Source organism: Eleutherodactylus coqui, chromosome 4 (assembly GCF_035609145.1).
Source record: "Eleutherodactylus coqui strain aEleCoq1 chromosome 4, aEleCoq1.hap1, whole genome shotgun sequence".
NCBI lineage: Eukaryota > Metazoa > Chordata > Amphibia > Anura > Eleutherodactylidae > Eleutherodactylus > Eleutherodactylus coqui.
In genome coordinates this window covers 284,404,237-284,424,254 of record NC_089840.1, presented here as the reverse complement: position 1 = coordinate 284,424,254, position 20,018 = coordinate 284,404,237, and the positions used below count along the sequence as shown (strand labels likewise).

Sequence of the window (20,018 nt, the reverse complement as noted above, 5' to 3'; positions counted from 1 at the left end):
ATTGACAGTTTTGAAGACATTGTAATTTTTTAACATTTGCAAATGTTATATCTCATATGTGCAAGCATACTCTACAAATCCTTGCCAACATATTTCCATCTGTTCACTTTATTCTAGACCCACATTTGCAAAAACATCCTTTGTTTGGAACCATTTTGGAGACATTCAAGTTGAACCTCATTTTTCCTCATTTTGCTAAATCCTTTTTCCTCCACCGAGCCAAGATTGCAAAGGCTCGTGGGTGTCAGAATACATACCCCCTAAAATGACCCTATTTTACAAAGTACACCCCTTTGTGTTCACTGAGTGGTGTGAGGAGTATTTAGATCACACATTTTCAGGAATTAATGGAATTATGATAAAAAAAAATTATAATATGGCTTTATTTTGGCTAATGTGCTATTCTAAGTTTTTTTTCCACCAAAAATCATCATTTTCATGTGCACTGACACCCCAAAATGGATACCCCTGTTTGTATTGTTTTCAGAAATGTACCCATTGTGGCCCTAATGTTATGTTAGTATGTACAAATGGGACCCAAAATGTAATCCATGCAACTAACCCTGTGCTAAGGGGGGGGGGGGTCGACAGTGGCCCAACCTAAGCATAGACATCGCCCAAATAAGAGGGCGGCCCAGCGGTCTTCGGAACTGGGCCATAGCTGATCCTAGGAGCCACAGAACAGGACACACGCATGGCATATAACAGAGACGGAACAGAATACACAGAGATAGAAAACACTGCATACAGAAGCCAAAAATGCAACCACTACTAACAGATAGGCTGATTATAAAGAACAGGTATTACTTGACATTGTAGACAAAACGTGAAGCTAGCGGGCGAACTTCTAAGCTCCTGGTTATACCGCTAGTCCCCACACTAACCATGAGTCCAGGAGACCCGGACAATACTGCCCACTTGGCCTGTAGCAGCAGCCACAATGCATACTCGAGTATAGCCGATCCCAGTGTTAGCCGAGGTACCTAATATTACCCCTTGGCTTATACTCAAGTCAATAATTGACCCCAGGTTTTTGGGGTAAAAGTTGGTACCTTGGCTTATACTCAGGTCGGCTTAGACTGAAGTATATCTGATTACATACAAAAACCTAATGAAATAAGAGCAATCGTTGCATGCAAAGCATTAACCCTTTCCAATCCATTTATTTTTTCTCACCCATTCTCCCCAGCTCCAAATAAATTGGTTCTGGGGAGAATGGGTGAGAAAAAATACATTTTCCCTGCACCCTCCTGATCTGACAGAGTTCAGGAGGGTGCAGGGAGGGACCTGCTTACCTGTTCGGCGTCTTCCGTACTCCTTCTGCCTCCCGGCTCAGCGATCATGTGACTGCTGGGGTCAGGTAACACCGGCGGTCACATGATCGCCGGCCAGAATCTATGCATTACATAGCGCTAAGTAATGTGTAAAGGAGAAGGCAGAAAGGATTAAAATCCCTTTCTGCCTTCTCCTCGGGAGTCCTCGATGAGGACCAGTGCAGGAGTGCATCTGCACCCGATGTGCCTGACGATCGGGTGCAGATCCACTCCTGCACTGCAGTGTCGGGCCTGCCCCGACATTGGAGCTGTGGAGGGAAATTATGATGTCGGGGCAGGGCCGACATTGGACTGGAAAGGGTTAACAGCGGGAATCTGTTGTCTCACCCATCCCCTCTGGCTGTGGGAGGCCAACTGTCATTAGCAACAGTCTTCAGCAGTAGATGGTGTGGGCTCAGATCTGTAGGATGCAAATGCAAGTCCATTCCAGAAAGCTGCTTCCTAACATATACATACATTCACGTGCTGCGGTGGCAAGGGGTTAAAAGTGGTCCCTGGGACTCCAGTACTGATGATCTATGCGCAGTGAAGTGGTGACCTGCCTCCCAGAATCCCTGCCAATCAGCTGATGACGAGTGCGCACCGCTGCCACTTCAGTCTATGCCAGACGCAGCACCGTACATTTCCGGCTGTACACGCCTGCATAGGATTGCATTTCAATACGCAATCCTATGCAGAAGGCCGTGGTTTGTCTACGCGAAATCACGCGCAGGAAACAAACCGCGCCATGCTCTAATTCTGTGCGGGGTTCGCAAAGCCCCGTACAGAAACGCCACTCGCTGGCTGCCGGCTCTGCGCATATGCCGTCTGCTGGCACATGAGTCAGAGCTGCGGGAGCGGGCGAGTTCCGCACTGCTCGCTGCAGGCGCTCAGGTCGGGTCCCGTTGCGAGCAGCTGGATGCGACACGGCCGTCTGCAGGCAGCCTTAGGCCTCATGTCCACTAGAAAAATACAATCCGCGTAGAATCAGCTTTCTATTGTATCATTTTTGCATGCAGATATCCGCACACATTGCTATCAATGTGATAGCAATGTGGCCGATCCGCGGTAAAATGGAGCATGCCGCGTTTTTTTCTCCCACGCATGAAAAACGCAATTCTATTAAAATTCCATCCGCGGGTGCAAAAATCAGTTTAATGGACGGGATGGCCAATGATTCCCTAGGGGAAAATCCGCTGCGGAAACAGCTATTCCATTTTGCTATTGGCCATGAGGCCTTAAGGCTCCTTCCCACAGACGGATCTATTCAACCTAATAGCTCAATGCTTACGGTGCGGAATTTCACAGCGGAATTCCACACTGTAAAATCACCCGTCGCCACCCGCGGCATGCTCTATTTGCCGCGGGTGTACGCGCGGACGGCTTCCATTGCAGTCTGTGGAAGCCGTCCATTCACGCTATTTTCCGCTGTAGCACAGCGGAAAATAGCGTGAAACCGCGTCACATGCCGCTGCGGTGCGTCACGCGCTCGATTGCCCATGCGCACTGAGGCATCATGCGGGACTCCGGAACCGGAGGTAAGTATTGGGGTCTCTTGGGGCCGCCGTGATGGGCTCCGCCCCGGAATTCCATGGCGGAGCCCATCACAGCCATGTGCAGCCGGCTTTACAGCGTGGGTAATCAGGAGTTAAAAACATAAATAAGGTAAAACAGAAAAAGAAATTCAAATCACGTTTTATTATTTATTAAAAATGTGGATTTTACACCAAGTGTCATTCCCTGATAAACCAAAGGCCGCTGTGTTTGGGGATCTTTCCTGTTTACTCAATCGGTGTAAAATATTGCGCAGTTTTTCAGGATACTCCAAAAAGCTTATAAAAAAAAAAAGGGAATCACCGGCAAAAAGCAGTCCAAAAAACGAAGGGTTTCAAGATTGCTGAACGTCGAGGGTCTCTTCACTGTCGGACAGCCTTCCCATTCTCAAGGACGTCAGATCTGCAGGAAATGATGAAAAATCAGCAGGTTAACAGTCACATCCCACCATTATTACTGATCCCTAGATCCGCTCCACCCACTTACATTGACCACTACTCCCCCAACCTGGTCAGAAGAAATATATTACACACACACACACACACACACACACACACACACACACACACACACACACACACACGCGAAAACCTGCAAATATGCGCAAAATAAGCACGTATGAGCAGATGCACGCAATGAAAACTTTAGCAGATGCAGCATCTTACCTCGACGAGTTATGTCAGCTTGTGTGCAAGCGAAGCGAAATTCTTCTCAAAACGCGTCCAAACGTCAGGATCATCTCCACACGTAAGTTTGCAAAAAAGCTCACAAATCTCGGGTGGCCGCGTCTCCACACGTAGCGCACAAATCTGCCAAAAAAGACAGGTTTCGCCAGGTGGCGTCGCGCAAATCTCAGGTGACGTCCTCACCAGACGTAGCGCACAGCGCATTAATCCCAGGTAGGTACTCACCACACAGCGCATTAATCCCAGGTAGGTACTCACCACACAGCGCATCAATCTCAGGTAGGTACTCAGCACACAGCGCATCAATCTCAGGTAGGTACTCAGCACACAGCGCATCAATCTCAGGTAGGTACTCAGCACACAGCGCAGAAATCTTCCTCTCCCACGTTGAAAGTAGTATAAAAGGCTCCAACCATCAGCTTCCTCTGTAGATGCCAGCGCTCGGAATTCGCGGGCAAATTCAAGTATCGGTGACGTCACCGGTCACGTGAGGCGCGGGCACAGCTCTCATCGTGCACGGCAGCTGAACTGTACTGCTCGTGCACAATGGGAAGTCACATGGTGCCGATTCCAGCCACCTCATTGGCTGGAATCGGCAGCAGGAATAACTGAAGCGTAAACTACTAATATGCCACCAGCACTGGGGGGCAGATTTATGGAAGCCCATAGCAACCAATCACAGCGCAGCTCTCATGAGCAGCAGGTAGTGGTATAAGCTGCGCTGTGATTGGTTGCTGTGGGTGACGGGACAGATTTACTTTTAGACAGCTTGCGGCAGCTTTATCTGTGAAAATGCTGTTGGTCATTAAGGGGTTAATAAGGATGGAAGTCACCGGGTTCTGGCCCAACTTCATTTACATAAGACAAAAGTGACATTTTCTTGACATGTTCTTCTATTGTAATGCAGCAGTTCCGTGAACAGAACCCACTGATCTCACAAGCCGGTATTAGCGTTGCCCCCTTTCCCGCCGTGGCGCCGCATGCTTCTCCGGAGGCTGATAGTCTCGGCTCAGTGTGCGGCTATTTCTGCCTCGCTCGTGAATATGTCCGGATTTCTGTTTTAAAATTCGCATTGCTTTTGTAAATTGCGCTGCTCACGCGCATGTAAGGACCGCAGGTGTTTCCCGCTGACTTCAGTCGCTGCGGCGTCACGAGGAAACTCCCAGAGATACAACATACCAAACAACGGCTTTCATATTGGTGTGACTCGCATCCCATAAAACCTGCGTCAGTTTCCCGCTGGTGTGAATACGCCCGCAGACGATGATCTCACACGGCGCCGAGGAGCATTTTGTCATATTTGTGAACCACAGCTGAAAATTGCATTTAAAAAATGCTGTATTTTTTAAATATTTTCTTTTTTTTTAAGTTGCAGACATTTTCATAAAGTACGCATGTGGACATTGCGCCTTAGGCCGGCTGCACACGGCCGTGACGGGCTCCGCCGCGGAGCCCCTCACGGCGCCACCCAGAGACCCCATACTTACCTGCGGATCTGGCGTCCTCGCTCCTGCATGACGCTTCAGCGTGACGCGGTGCAGCGTCATGTGACACGCCGGCCACGTCACATGACACTCCCACCGCCGGCCGTGTCATATGACACAACGGAGAGGCGATTTCACGCTATCTTCCGCTGTGCTACAGCAGAAGATAGCGTGAACGGACGGCTTTCATTGACTGCAATGGAAGCTGTCTGCACGTACACCCGCGGCAAATAGAGCATGCCGCGGGTGAGAACGGGAGATTTCACGGTGCAGAATTCCGCACTGTGTGCCCTGAGCTATTAAGTTCAATAGAACCTAATAGCTGCGGGCAACGCAAAGGATTTCCGCCGCAAATTACGCGGCGGAAATCCGTTCGTGGGAAGGAGGCCTTAGAGTAGGAAATCCTACTGTCAACGCCCTAAACGAAAGGCCCATTTACACACACAGATAATCTTTGAAAAGATTGAAAGATCAGGGATCATTTTCCATAAAGTACTAATAGGCACTAATTGCTATCAGTACTTTATCAGTTACATTTGCATGCAAATGAGCTTCTGAGAGCTGTTGCAGAATTCAGCAGAAGGTCTTAGCACTGTAATTTGCTACATTGCTTAACCATGGGCTGCTAAGAGAAAACAATGTAATCTCTAGCTCCCCGTGGAGAATTCGGCACCATGGACAGCAGACACAGGATACAGTCGTGCTTATCAGCTGTTCTGCTGGAGGGGCCGACAGCTGATGCAATGTTATCAGCTGTAATCCGCTCTCCTCAGCAGAACACAGTGTGCAGTCCTGCTTATCAGTTGTTCTGCCGAAAGATTGTTTTCAAGCAGAACTGAAAACCGTCGTTCGGTAAAAAAACTGAAAGATGGGCACATTTAGACACAATGATTATTGCTCAGAAGATGGCTTTTGGGTGAATTTTAAGCAATAATCATGCCTAAATGAGCCTTAAATCCTAGCAGCTGAAACTCCCCCCCCCCCCCCCACACCCCCACCCCAACAAACACATACATAACCCAAGAAGTTCTGTTGGCTTCGCCGCGTCTTCTGCCTGGCAGTTGTCTTCAGGCATTTCTTCTGGTCAAGAATTGTAAAATCCCCGCCTCCAGGAAGTGCTGCTTCTGACTGGCTGTGCGTCACAGCAATGAATGCATGAATGGCTGTGATTGGTTCATCAAGTGGAGGCAGGTATTGTCGTGGAGCTCCTTTTGCGTCCAACGACTTACTCAATTAGGAATATTTACCCCCTTCCAGATTAATTCTGAATTGATTATGCGCATAAGAAGTTTTCACACTGACACAGGTTCAGCATGTATAAGCTTCCTCAATTCTGCTTTATTGTTGGACGCGCAGCCTCTTTTAAAGAGATTAACATATCTGCCCATCTGGGCAGGTCAAAGATTACATAGATACAACGTATTGTTTAATTATTGGATAAGCATCTTGCAATTCTTCCATCTGTGATTGGCCATCAGGTGGTGGACGAGATGAGTGGGTTGTCTTGGACCCACGTGTGGTTCCTTCGATATGATTGGATACTACAGCTTGAACTATTTATTGCACAAACCCCCCGTGTTATTTGCATACGTTTCCAGTAAAACTGCTTGGGTTATTATTGTGGTAGCTGCTTCAGACTGCGGTTATCTATGTCTGATTTTTAAGATTCTAAAGTTACAAAACAGATGGAAAAGTATAGCGTGTCTATGTTAAATATTATCTTTGTCAGCAGAGTTTAGGAAAAAGATGTTTCATTAAGGAAGTAGAAATATTGCATAAATGTAAGAACATATATCTATATTTGTATCAGAACAGAAGACAAACATGTAATTTGTTATACAGAATGTTAAACGTACAAATACAGGTTCACTGTCCACTACCAAAGGTCCACAGTCCGGAATATAGATATATTGGGTTTCCACTACAGACCCCCCTTGAAACTATCTGTTTCACTAAACTCACTACACTCCGTGTCCCTACTTTGTCCCACCCTAATCCCCCACCGTTGACCCTAGACCTGCATTGTGTTGTAGACTGGGGCTATCACTGCCATGGGGGTATAGGATGGTTCGACATCATCATATTCTGGATCCATGATGACGACGTGTGTGCTGACAGTGGGCTTTTTGTTGGACATCATAGTGAGACAGGTGGACCAGGTAGTCATCAGGGTCGGAATTCACTGTATGCAACAACAAACAGAAATTAGGACAATTAGAATGGCAACAAATATAGTTAGTATCTTTTTTATCAGAGTAACCACTTGTGTAGAACCCGCCTTCTTGACGCTACCTCGATTCATCCACAAAGAGTGCAAAATTAGGGCTATCTAATGCCTGATCAACATGACTGAACCTCTGCCCTATTAGTACGTGCATGATCATATCTATCAGTCTGGAAGGAAGAAACTACAAGGTGATTATTCCCACTTACCTTTTCCAGAGGCGGCAAGGTAATAGGACCAGGGGCGTTGTAACACCGGCATGTTGCGTGGCATGAGCAGAGTGCACTGCAGATAAAATAAAGCAAAATCTTAGCGAAAACCTATCACAGTGTTCTAAATACACAATGTTTTAAAACTTATTTTTTCTATTCTGCTGTTAGGTATGTACCTAACTGAGGAAACAGACTAAGGCTAGCTCTTTTTGGTTAGTGCGGTCAGCTTCTTTATGGCAACTGCGTCTTTACCCGCGGGTCACGTTTTGTCTGGAATGCAGGTACAAGTCTCCCCTTTTTGGCTAAAATCGTACCTCGTGCCATTTTATTTTGAAGAGTCATAGTCGAGGTAGGTCCTATTGGTCGACTAGTCCCTATAAGGCGTCTCTAGTATAATTTATAAACCGCTGCTAATTATAATAAACATAATTAATCCAGTCAACATTTTATTTACCATAATGATCAGAAAAATGGACTCGAATCCAGCTTTAACGTGGTCTCTAAGTTTTAAAAACTCGTCAGGTACCCCCCTTGGCTATCGTATGACGTCTATGTACACGTGTAGATCAAAACTACCACCAGGAGCCTCTCTTCTCATTCTAGTGTGCTGTTACAATGCTAGTAGTGTGCACAGGTACGCACGGCGTGGGACTCCCTGATCTTCACCCACACCAATGTCCCTCCTGGAGATAGCCCTGATGGTGGACAGGTCCAGGCCGCCAACACTGACCCTACACTACCTAGTGACAAGACTGGAAAGAACCACCGTACCTATGCAGAAAACAAGGATAGACCAACATGACAGGATAACTACAGAACACAGCAGAGTTGGATCGAGATAAAGTAACTATTGGGCGTAACCTCATTATCCTCAATGCTGTCTGACGGGATGTGGAGGAGCATAAGGGCTTTACCAAGGCACACTCCCCTGTCCAATTACCTACCAGACATGATGTCACATTATTTCACCTATGAAGTGTGTACCTTCGTTTACCTCATTCACTTCCGGTACCCTGTATCTGTAGATTACCTCATTCATGAGCTTCTGTGTGGTTATCTGCTCATTTACCTTAGTATCAGGGTGGGCCTCCAATCTGAAAAAGACTCCAACAACAACGACAAGCACATATTCATACTCCCCAACAGGTGTGAGCTGAATGTGGTCAAATTGGCAATCTCTGAAATGGGTAGAGTGGTCCAGGCAAGTGTTATATGGCCACCTTACTTCTGTCCTGACTCGCATATGGCAAAGACCATGCTAACTGGACAAATGATGCAGCAGCTACAGAGAACCCAGGTGTCACCCATTCTTGTTCAGTGTCGACGTCATTGCTGCTTTTGATTCTGTGTATCAGTTGGGCCATCATGGGGGACAGGGACCTCTGTAGGCAAGTTCGCCATACACCGTCCTGTTCTGTTGCTCCCGTCTTTTAGCCCATCTTGCTTTCCTTCCTCGTTGGCTTGTAACTGTGAAGTCCTTGACATATCAATGTCCAAAGTTTTTATCAAAGTCCAAAGGTTTTATCAATGTCCAAAGTTTTTACTACTGACTCATGCTGTCAGTATCTTTTCTTCTTTCTTCCACGGCTTGAGGGCCGCTGCCTTTGCTGTGCTGTCGGCGAGGGTGTCGTCTCTCGCTTCTCCATTGTAGAAATCGGTGTGAACTCTCCATTGCCAGGTAGTAGTAGTAGGGTTTCCATGAGACTCTGCACCACTGCACCATTCTTAATTGGCTGTCCTACTGAGATAACAAGCTGTCTGGCCTTCCATATTAGGCCGTAATCATGAGCTATGCCAAATGCATTCCAGGAGTCAGTGTAAAGAGTTGCTGTCTTTCCTTCTACCACTCTACACGCCTCAGTGAGGGCCTTCGGTTCTGCTTCTTGCACTGAGGCATGCGGAGGCAGAGCTTCTGCGTTTAGGACATCTTGTTGTGTGACCTCTGCATATCTGGTTCGGAGTCATCAATCCTCACCCTGGTACCATCTACAAAAGAAAACTCAAAATATGCATTATTAACAGTGGATTCTAATAACAGTTTTTGTCAGAATCTTGTTGCAAAGAATTTTTTTTTTAATTTTAAAAAATAGCTGATCTGCCATACTCAGATCACCTATGCCTCCCCTCCCCCGTTTGAACCGGAATACCCGATTAAAAGAAGAGTAGCCAGGTTCAAGGTAGTACAACATCGGAAAGAAATATTGGGGGAGGCATGGAAAGAGCACATTGTAGCCGGATCTAATAGGCCAGAGATAAGTGCCAATACCAACTTAGAAGATTTGTCAACCATTGCCTGTACTGCTGCCACCGCACAAACACAAAAGGGAGCTCCTCGAGTCACTGGATCCAAACTCATGGAGTAGTATCTCAGTGGCCGTGGTTGTCCTCTGTGCTTTTGTGTCAATACTGTCGTATGGGCGGCAGTATGAAACAAGGCCCAGAAAGGTGCGGAATTTGGCAATGGATGTAGGTACAGGTATGGCCTGGTCAGCAGCCTTTTGTTCCTCTGTCAGATGTCTATTTCCCTGGCTAAACAATGATCCAGGAGAACAACCTTTCTTGCAGAACTGGAGTTTATCTTTGGAGGCCTCCAGGCCTTACAGCCATCTTCTGCAAGGGAAATTAACAGTGAAATTGTGGCCAGTCGGCAGTTTTTCCAAAGCATCAGCACACAGCACCTAACATGTGTGGCTGACCCTTCACCCCCTTTTTTTTTTCTTTTCACTAAGCGGATACTGTTTGACCCAGGAGTGGGTATCCGGGTCTCATATATATTATCATGGTGGGTACATTCAGATGTATTATGATTAGAGATGAGCGAACGTACTCGGTAAGGGCGATTTCGCAATCGAGCACCACGATTTTCGAGTACTTCACTACTCGGGTGAAAAGTACTCGGGTGCGCCGGGGGCCGGGGAGAGGCGTGGCGGGGGTAGCAGCGGGGAACAGGGGGGAGCCCTCTCTCCCCCTCTCCCCCCCACTCCCCGCTGCAACCCCCCGCGCCACCACGGCGACCCTCGAATTTTTTCGCCCGAGTACGGAAGTACTCGAAAATCGCGGTATTCGGGCGAAAAAGGGGCGTGGCCGAGCACGTTCACTCATCTCTAATTATGATGGATCCGTTTGTAAAATATCAGTGCCAATAACAGAGACATGCCTTCCATCCGGCAGCCATATTTAAAATGTGATATTCTTTAAGAGAATTCATTATTAATTTAATCTGATCCTGCCTGCAATGTCTCATCAAATTTGAGACAGGAGAAAAAAACAAAACTTTTCCTGGCTATCTATGATTCTCACCCCCATCCCTCATACAAGGGATGTCCCATTACGTATTCTTGCATCATCTAGCTCCACCCCTCTGAATTTGGCTGATCATTTGCTTCCTCATTTTTTCATTCAACGTTTGTAGTCCTTGGATACACATCACAACCAAATAAAGTCTTATGCATCACACAATTTACATTTTACAATTTACGGGTCAACCTGCCCCGTCCCTCCTGTGGATACTAGGCCTTATCGTTACCTGCTTGTTTCCCTTTCTTTGGCTTCTCTGCTTAACCTAGATCTACCTCTTACTCCCTGTAATTTATTTATTTTAACTTCTATTAAATTTAACTATTTACACTAGTTTAAACTATTTAAATTTTAACTTCCCTGGGACTGCAGTACCAATGACTTCCTCTTTTTTAAAATCTCTCCCTCCCGTGACAGCCCCTCCCTTCTCTAATACAGAATGGAAGAGACAGGATTATAAGGTAGAACGTGGCTAATTTACTTTTACAACAGTTTTTGTCCCAGATTTGTTCCTGGTCGTCCCTCCGGCAACCGGGCAGATGCAGTCTTAGATGCCAGGGATCTCCATCTGATTGGTAACGTACTGCAATTCACATATTGTGTGCCAAAGGTTGCTGAGTGACTGAGATGATATTCTATCTTCTTATTTACTGAACTGTTATGCAACGTAACTGTTATATTGAACGCTGGTGTCCTTTGCATGTGTGGTATCGACGCCATTCCAGCGCGCCTTCTCTTCCTCTGACTGACATTTAGGGAAATTCTAACGTCTAATGTATAACTACTATGTTGTAACTTTACGGTCACAGCTGTGACCACCTAACATTGTATGTGGTTACAATTGAATTGGGGACTTGGCAAACATAGATGTATTTTTTTGTGGGCACGGTGGACTATGCAGTTTGTTACAGTTTGTAACCCTTGTATTCTTAAGAGCCCCCTCAGGATGTGAGTGGCATATAACTTTTTACATTTGTATGACGGACGTATAACAAAGATTCGATTACATAACAAGACATACGAACAGTAGTTGTTATTTGTCACAGCACATGAATTTACTTTCTCCTCTATCGCTTGGGTCTAATCCACCTGCTCTAACAATTTAGTACATTACAGACCTCCACCTGTGACCCTAGACACTGGTAAAAATGCACCTTACCATACTGCCTTTTAAGACAGTATAATTCATTACATTCCTTTATTCTATTAAACAAAGTTATTTCTTATATTCAGTGTTACAGCACTTCCCCCTAGAATATAAGGAAGTAAGGGGGTCTGAGGGGGGGGGGGGGGTCTGAGGCCGCAGATTCGAGCAAGCAGCCTTTCTCTCTCCTTACATTCAGTTAACCCTTTGTATGCATTCACTTACGGGCATACAATGTATCACAGCCTATACTTTCAACCATTCAACAGCAACACAGTTTAGCAATCCGCCTTTACTAGAAGGGATCCAATAATGCACATCTAACCTATAAAGTCCAAACCCACAGCGAGCCGCTGTGTACAGTGCATCAATCTTGGCTATAACCCAGCTAATGCGCTCTCATTGCCGACAATCCCTTCTTACAGTTTGAGTAGGACTGCTACTGATTCTATATGATAGACAATCAGACTATTCCTATATAGACAACTCAGCAGGATTAGCTCTACACAACAGACAAGCACACTAACACGGACAGATAGGACATTTTGAGCACACAGAAAGATTGCTTGATCAATCAATGATAACTTGACTCTCCACATCTTCCACACTTTTCTGGATGGTGTAGGAATTGACCTTCGTACAATGTTTGCTGCCTCTCAATCTCAATCATGGCAGCCAGATTTATGATTATAGGATTCTCCTCAGACGCCGGACACAGTATGTCCCGCCCTAGAGTCTCTAGCATTTCTGCCTCTACACAGGTTAATAATCTACCCTCAGACAGAGGGATCCACTCATGAACGTTCAAACGATAAACAAATATTTGTGGACACACACAAATAGACAGAGCACCAGTACAGCTGGCTTAGTCTCACTGCCCCTTGGGATACGTGTCTGACAGCTCCCTTCTCCCGGACCCTACAAGCAGGCCTAGCAGGAGCGGAAATCCCTTATCAGACTTTTCTCTGGCAGTCTCTCCCTTTCCTGGGCCCTACAAGCAGGCCTCAGGACTGCTGAGTCTCTGCGACAGGCCACCTGTACGGCTCCCTCCTCTCTCAGGAGTGGAAACACCCTGTACAGGCCCTCCTGGGGGCAGCTATTGATGTCACCAATTAACTAGTACACTCAAGATAACGGGCATGTAAACATTCCTTTTTTATCTTATGACAGGTTTTATTGAGTGGTCGAGACTTAAAAATTACCTGTTGTGCGGATCCAAATCGATCGGCCTTGACACGGCACATAGGCAAGCTTGGAGTCAGCCACACAGGTATAGATAATTAATTTATCTTACCGTGTTCTGATGATTTGTTGGGCCCGCCAAGTCCAAGGTTGCCTATGTCCACGCCTTGCGTCCGATCTTTTTGGAGCCTATCGACCACTCCCGTACGGGCCACCAACTGTCGTGGAGTTCCTTTTGCGTCCAACGACTTACTCAATTAGGAATGTCTACACCCTTCCAGATTAATTCTGAATTGATTATGCGCATAAGAAGTTTTCACACTGACACAGGTTCAGCATGTATAAGCTTCCTCAATTCTGCTTTATTGTTGGGCGTGCAGCCTCTTTTAAAGAGATTAACATATCTGCCCATCTGGGCAGGTCAAAGATTACATAGATACAACGTATTGTTTAATTATTGGATAAGCATCTTGCAATTCTTCCATCCTCGGGTCATCTGTGATTGGCCATCAGGTGGTGGACGAGATGAGTGGGTTGTTTCGGACCCATGTGTGGTTCCTTCGATATGATTGGATACTACAGCTTGAACTATTTATTGCACAAACCCCCGTGTTATTTGCATAAGTTTCCAGTAAAACTGCTTGGGTTATTATTGCGGTAGCTGTTTCAGACTGCGGTTATCTATGTCTGATTTTTAAGATTCTAAAGTTACAAAACAGATGGAAAAGTATAGCGTGTTCATGTTAAATATTATCTTTGTCAGCAGAGTTTAGGAAAAAGATGTTTCATTAAGGAAGTAGAAATATTGCATAAATATAAGAACATATATCTATATTTGTATCAGAACAGAAGACAAACATGTCATTTGTTATACAGAATGTTAAACGTACAAATACAGGTTCACTGTCCACTACCAAAGGTCCACGGTCCAGAATATAGATATATTGGGTTTCCACTACAGTATATTCTGGTTAGAAGATGCAGTGCAGCTGACAGCGTCTCTTAGTTGATGTATGTGGGTGTTTTTTTGGGCTAGGGCTTATATTTCAAGCCCTCCCTCCTCCCTCCGAAAATCTTTGCACATGGTGCTAAAAAGTCGCGCAGTTTTATGGAATGACATAAAACTGCTATATCGCCACCAGAAAATGCAGTGCTATCGCACAGACCACCAATGCGATATCGCTGTGATTTTTCCACAATGATATCGCGTCGCCTGTGTGAAGCAGGCCTAAAGCTCCAGGTGTGAATGTAGCCTCACTGCAATTCGATTGAGTAATGAAGATTATATGTTACTATAAGGAAAAATCCTTACGCACATTAAGAAGTTCTTGTATTCCATGTATCCTTGTATGTTGGAAACTTACTGATCCCCTCAGAGTGATAGTAGAGCTCTAAAACACAGAGATAGTGATTACAGTGCAACTACCTCCGGTATTAGTGATTACAGTGCAGTCACCTCCAGTATAAGTGATTACAGTGCAGTTACCTTTAGTATTAGTGATTATAGAGCAGTTATCTCCAGTTTTAGTTATTATAGTGCAGATACCTCCAGTGTTAGTGATTACAGTACAGATACCTCCAGTGTTAGTGATTACAGTACAGTTACCTCCAGTATTAGTGATTATAGTGCAGTTACCTCCAGTATTAGTGATTACAGTGCAGTTACCTCCAGTGTTAGTGATTACAGTACAGTTACCTCCAGTATTAGTGATTATAGTGCAGTTACCTCCAGTATTAGTGATTACAGTGCAGTTACCTCCAGTGTTAGTGATTACAGTACAGTTACCTCCAGTATTAGTGATTATAGTGCAGTTACCTCCAGTATTAGTGATTACAGTGCAGCTATCTCCAGTATTAGTGATTATAGAGCAGTTACCTTCAGTATTAGTTATTACAGTGCAGTTATCTCCAGTATTAGTGATTACAGTGCGTCTTTTCATATTTCAAATGTCTATGTGCCTTTAAATTAAATGTTTGTTTATTACTGATCCTTTATTCTGCCAGACAACCTGCAGCCTCGCTCTGACTCGCTGTCAGAAGCATTATTTTGATTGGGTATTTCATCACCCAGCAACAGGTCTGTGATTGGTGGAAGAATTGTAGTCAGAGTAATTTTAAGCGTCTGTATGCCCACAGTTGAGAAGAGTGATAGAGGAGAGGATATAAAGAGTAAGGATTACAACTGGAGCACAGCTGGGGTTCCTGTACTCATATACAGAATAATTTACCTCAGGAAATGTCTTGCCTGTAAAGATTTACCTCATGAAATGACTGACTTTATTGAAGACTGTTCTCAGAAGGAATAATCTGTTGTTTGTTGTTGTTGAAGTATACCGTTCATTCCTGCATCCTGAAATCCCTTTTTCCCACAGCAACATCTGCACTACAAATACCACATTAATACCATCGTCCAGGGGAAAGGATCATCCCTAGAGATGAGCGAGCACCAAAATGCTCGGGTGTTCGTTACTCGAGTCGAACGTTTCGTAATGCTCGAGAGCTCGTTTAGAGAAACATACCCCATTGAAGTCAATGGGCGACTCGAGCATTTTTGTATGGGACCGATGCTCCACATAGATAATGACTTGTGAAACACCAGAAAACATCATAAAGTCATGGAAACACCATAGAAACGGAAAGGGAAAGGCAGGGGCAGCATGCATGGCTGCATCTGAGGCTCCCAGGTCCCACTATTAAGCCAAAATGGGGGCAAGAGCCTGGCGGTCACCCCCTAAGAATTTACTTGGGACAGACCCTCATTAGCAAGGCACACGCGCTGGCACATCTTAGCTAAGCACCACACTACCTGCAACCAAGGACAATCACCGCTTGTGGGACACACCGCTGCCTCTTCTCCTGGGTTACATGCTGGCATTGCTGTCCAACTCTCCCCACGACCCTGCGTCCACAGCGCACATAAAATTTTCCCTGCGCAGCGGTCAGCTGGCCTCATGCCACACGCTTGCTTCATAGCCACATCACCCTCATGTCGATTTATAAGTGCGTACTGGATGAGGAGGAACCGGAGGCACATCCTGCAGAGGGTTGGCAGGGCTAGGCAGCGACCCTCTTTGAAAGTGTTGGCAATAGCCCACAATGCTGTTGAGAATTGATGATAAATTGACGTACGATCATCATGCCAATCCCATGCCAACTCCGTCACTAAATTGTCAGGAGCCACAAACGTTGGCATAAAGGGGACTCAGGTGCCAGCACTTCTACACATCTCCACAATGCAGCAATACTCTGTGTGGGATGCACGTGAGCAGGCCCAGGGTCAGGCTCGGTCCCAGCCTGAATCTTGTGTGGCCCAAGGTGCCGCGAGTTACATAGCAATGGGAAATCCATGTGTCCCCACACAATTCACTCTGTGTAGGTGTCAGATAGCTCAACACCGCAATGGGATGTCGTTGAGTTCCTTGGGCTCGCCTATGCTGTCGGTGCACAAACATGGTATTACACAGGAAGAAATCAGAGTGCCCAAACATGGCAGAGTTTCACCCCGCCAAGGACCTCTGCCTCAGCCCACATTTCTGCCCAATTCATTCTTTGTATGTGTCAGATAGCTGAACAACGCAATGGGCAGCCTTTGTGCACCCACAGTATAGGCGAGCCCCTGGAACCCAGGGACAAAATTAAACAGGAAGAAAAGAGCGTGCCCAAACAAGGCAGAGTTTTACCCCGCACAGGACCTCGGCCCACATTTCTGCCCAATTCATTCTTTGTATGTGTCAGATAGCTGACCAATGCAATGGGAAAGCCTTTGTGCACCCACAGCATAGGCGAGCCCATGAAACTCAAAGACAGTATTAAACACGAAGAAAAGAGAGTGCCCAAACATGGCAGAGTTTCACCGCGCCAAGGGCCTCAGCCTAGATTTCTGCCCTAGTCATTCAGTGTATTTGTGCCAGATGAGTAAAATACCGCAATGGAAAGTCTTTGTGCACCCACAGCATAGGCGAGCCCAAGGAACTCAAACATTATATTAAACATGAAGAAAAGAGAGTGCCCAAACATGGCAGAGTTTCACCCCGCCCAGGACCTCGGCCCACACTTCTGCCCTAGTCATTCAGTGTATTTGTGCCAGATAGGTAAAACACCGCAATGGAAAAGCCGTCTGCACCCCAGCCAAGTCAGTCAGTGTATTTCTGCCAGACAGGTAAAACAACTCAATGGGAAGTCTTTGTGCACCTACAGCATAGGTGAGCCCATGAAACTCAAAGATGGTATTACACATAAAGAAATCAGAGCGCCCAAACAAGGCAGTTTCACCCCGCCAAGGACCTCAGCCTCGGCTCACACCCTCAGTAATCGTTGGCATAAAACAGACTCGGATGCTAGTACAGCTGTGAACATCTCATTAAATCAGTAACAGTTGCTTTCATCGCTCCAAAGACTGGATGAACCACAAAGAAGTTCCACAGGCCATACCTGGCACAGTTGATTCTTCCCCCCGAGGACCTTGGCCTCTGCCCACACCCTCAGTAATCGTGGGCCTCAAGCGGACTCGGATGCTAGTGCAGCTGTGAACGTCTCATTAATGCAGTAACGCTCCTTTTGTTTGGCCCAAACCACTGTCTCAGATAACTGTGGTAACACGAGAGAAAATATATGTTGCGCACCGCTTATCCACAGACCCCAAGCAGGAGGAGGAGGTGGCATAATAAGGCCGAGAAACCATGACCGAGGTAGGACCTGCAATACTCTGTGTGGGAAGTATGTGAGCGGGTCCTGGGTCAGGCTCGGTCCCAGGCTCCACCTTGTGTGACCCAAGGTGCCTTGAGTTAAATAGCTATGGGAAATCTATGTGTTCCAATACACTTCATTCTGTGTAGGTGTCTGACAGCTGAACACCGCAATGCGAAACCTTTGTGCACCCACAGTATAGGCGGACCGCAGTAACATTTCTGTACCAAGAGTATAGGCGAACCCCTCAAACCTTTCAGTAGTAAGTGTATAAGCGAACCCTAGTAACATTTCTGTAGCAAGAGTATAGGCAGACCCCAGTAACATTTATGTAGCAAGAGTATAGGCGGACCCCTGTAACATTTCTGTAGCAAGAGTATAGGCAGACCCCAGTAACATTTATGTAGCAAGAGTATAGGCAGATCCCTGTAACATTTATGTAGCAAGAGCATAGGTGGACCCCTGTAACATTTATGTAGCAAGAGCATAGGCGGACCCCTGTAACATTTATGTAGCAAGAGTATAGGCGGACCCCAATAACATTTATGTAGTGTGAGGGGTTAATTCTGGTTTATGCTTTTAAATAGAGAAAGATAAGTGTATTTCACAGAATAATTATGTGTTTATAATTTGCGTCTTCTTCTGCTAAAGGTTTAAGCTTATACGTGTAAGGGCTAACGCTTTAAAAATGGACTACAAAGACTCCATTTTGTCTCTTTGCTTGTCTGCTATAATACACATATATATCTGTATTAATTTCAACTTTGCCTTGAGAAAAATGTTAGATTTCAGTTAGAATGATCCACCTGGAAATATTAATTGGATTACCGCTAGGTTTCTGTCCTGTTCTTATCTTTAAACAACTCTAGTTGAAACTTACTAACAAGCTTACAGGAATGTACCTCCCGATTAACACCTACACAGAGGAGGACACACTGATAAGAGGCTGAGATGTTTTAAATCAATATATGTGCTTATTAATTTTAAAGGAGATGTCTCATGAAAGCAAGTGGGGTTATATACTTCTGTATGGCCATATTAATGCACTTTGTAATATACATTGTGCATTAATTATGAGCCATACAGAAGTTATTTCACTTACCTGCTCCGTTGCTAGCGTCCTGGTCTCCATGGTTCCGTCTAAAATCGCCTCTTCTGGCGATTTTAGACGCGCTTGCGCAGTCTGGGTCTTCTTCTTTCCTCAATGGAGCCGCTCATGCAGGAGAGCGCTTCCGTGTAGCTCCGCCCCGTCACGTGCCGATTCCAGCCAATCAGGAGGCTGGAATCGGTAATGGACCGCACAGAAGCCCTGCGGTCCACCGAGGGTGAAGATGCCGGCGGCCATCTTCACAAGGTAAGTATGAAGACGCCGGACCGCGGGGATTCGGGTAAGTACTATGCGGTTTTTTTTTTGATCCCTGCATCGGGTTTGTCTCGCGCCGAACGGGGGGGCTATTGAAAAAAAAAAAAACCCGTTTCGGCGTGAGACATCTCCTTTAATTGTATGTGGCATAAAGCCACTCGCTTCGTAGAAATGTATAAAGATTGAATACATTGTACATTAAACAGGCATTTCTTTAGTTAGCACATACGGTGTGGTGTCCATTGAACTCCTCAGAGTATACTCACAAGATTCCAACAGATTGGGAAGCAGACAGCATCAGCTGACGGGTCCCCTTGTGACCCCCCACAGTAGCAAGAGTGTAGGTGGACCCCTGTAACATGTCTGTAGCAAGAGTGTAGGTGGACCCCTGTAACATGTCTGTAGCAAGAGTATAGGCGGACCCTAATAACATTTATGAAACTTTGAAAAATTGTAAAAAAATTTTAAACAGAGCCTTTTGGGCTGCAGAAAAATAGGCAGTTCAGCGTGATGACATGTTGTTTTAGGAGGAGGAGGAGTAATAATATCCGAGAGTGCTTGACAAAGCTAATTCCCCCTTTTTTCGTGGTGACAGAGGATGCATTTTTCTCCTGTTGCAGTGAAAAGAATCATTAGGTTCTGCTGCTTTCCGCCGGTGGAGAAGAGAAGTCTGGGGAAATCCACCGCCATTGCCATCTCCATTCTGGCATGCCACAAGATTGTTTTGGTGTCTAGGAACATAATTTAGCCTCTGTGCCTTATTGCCTAGATAAAAGGGATATAATCCTCTGAACCATGAAGAGAAATAAAGCGGATAAGATTTTACTGTATGCCGTTTGGATCAAAAACAACCAGTCCGCTGAGTCTAGAAAC

General features: G+C 45.7%; 1 long non-coding RNA gene across 1 annotated transcript; it reads right to left on the bottom strand.

The window, feature by feature from the left end:
* Window positions 1-2,992: 2,992 nt before the first annotated feature.
* On the bottom strand, window positions 2,993-4,179 carry LOC136624542 (uncharacterized). Its single transcript, XR_010792335.1, has 3 exons — window positions 3,812-4,179; window positions 3,533-3,676; window positions 2,993-3,269 (listed from the first exon to the last, which is right to left on the bottom strand). It is a non-coding gene; the product is annotated as an uncharacterized lncRNA (long non-coding RNA).
* Between the last annotated feature and the right edge of the window lie 15,839 nt (window positions 4,180-20,018).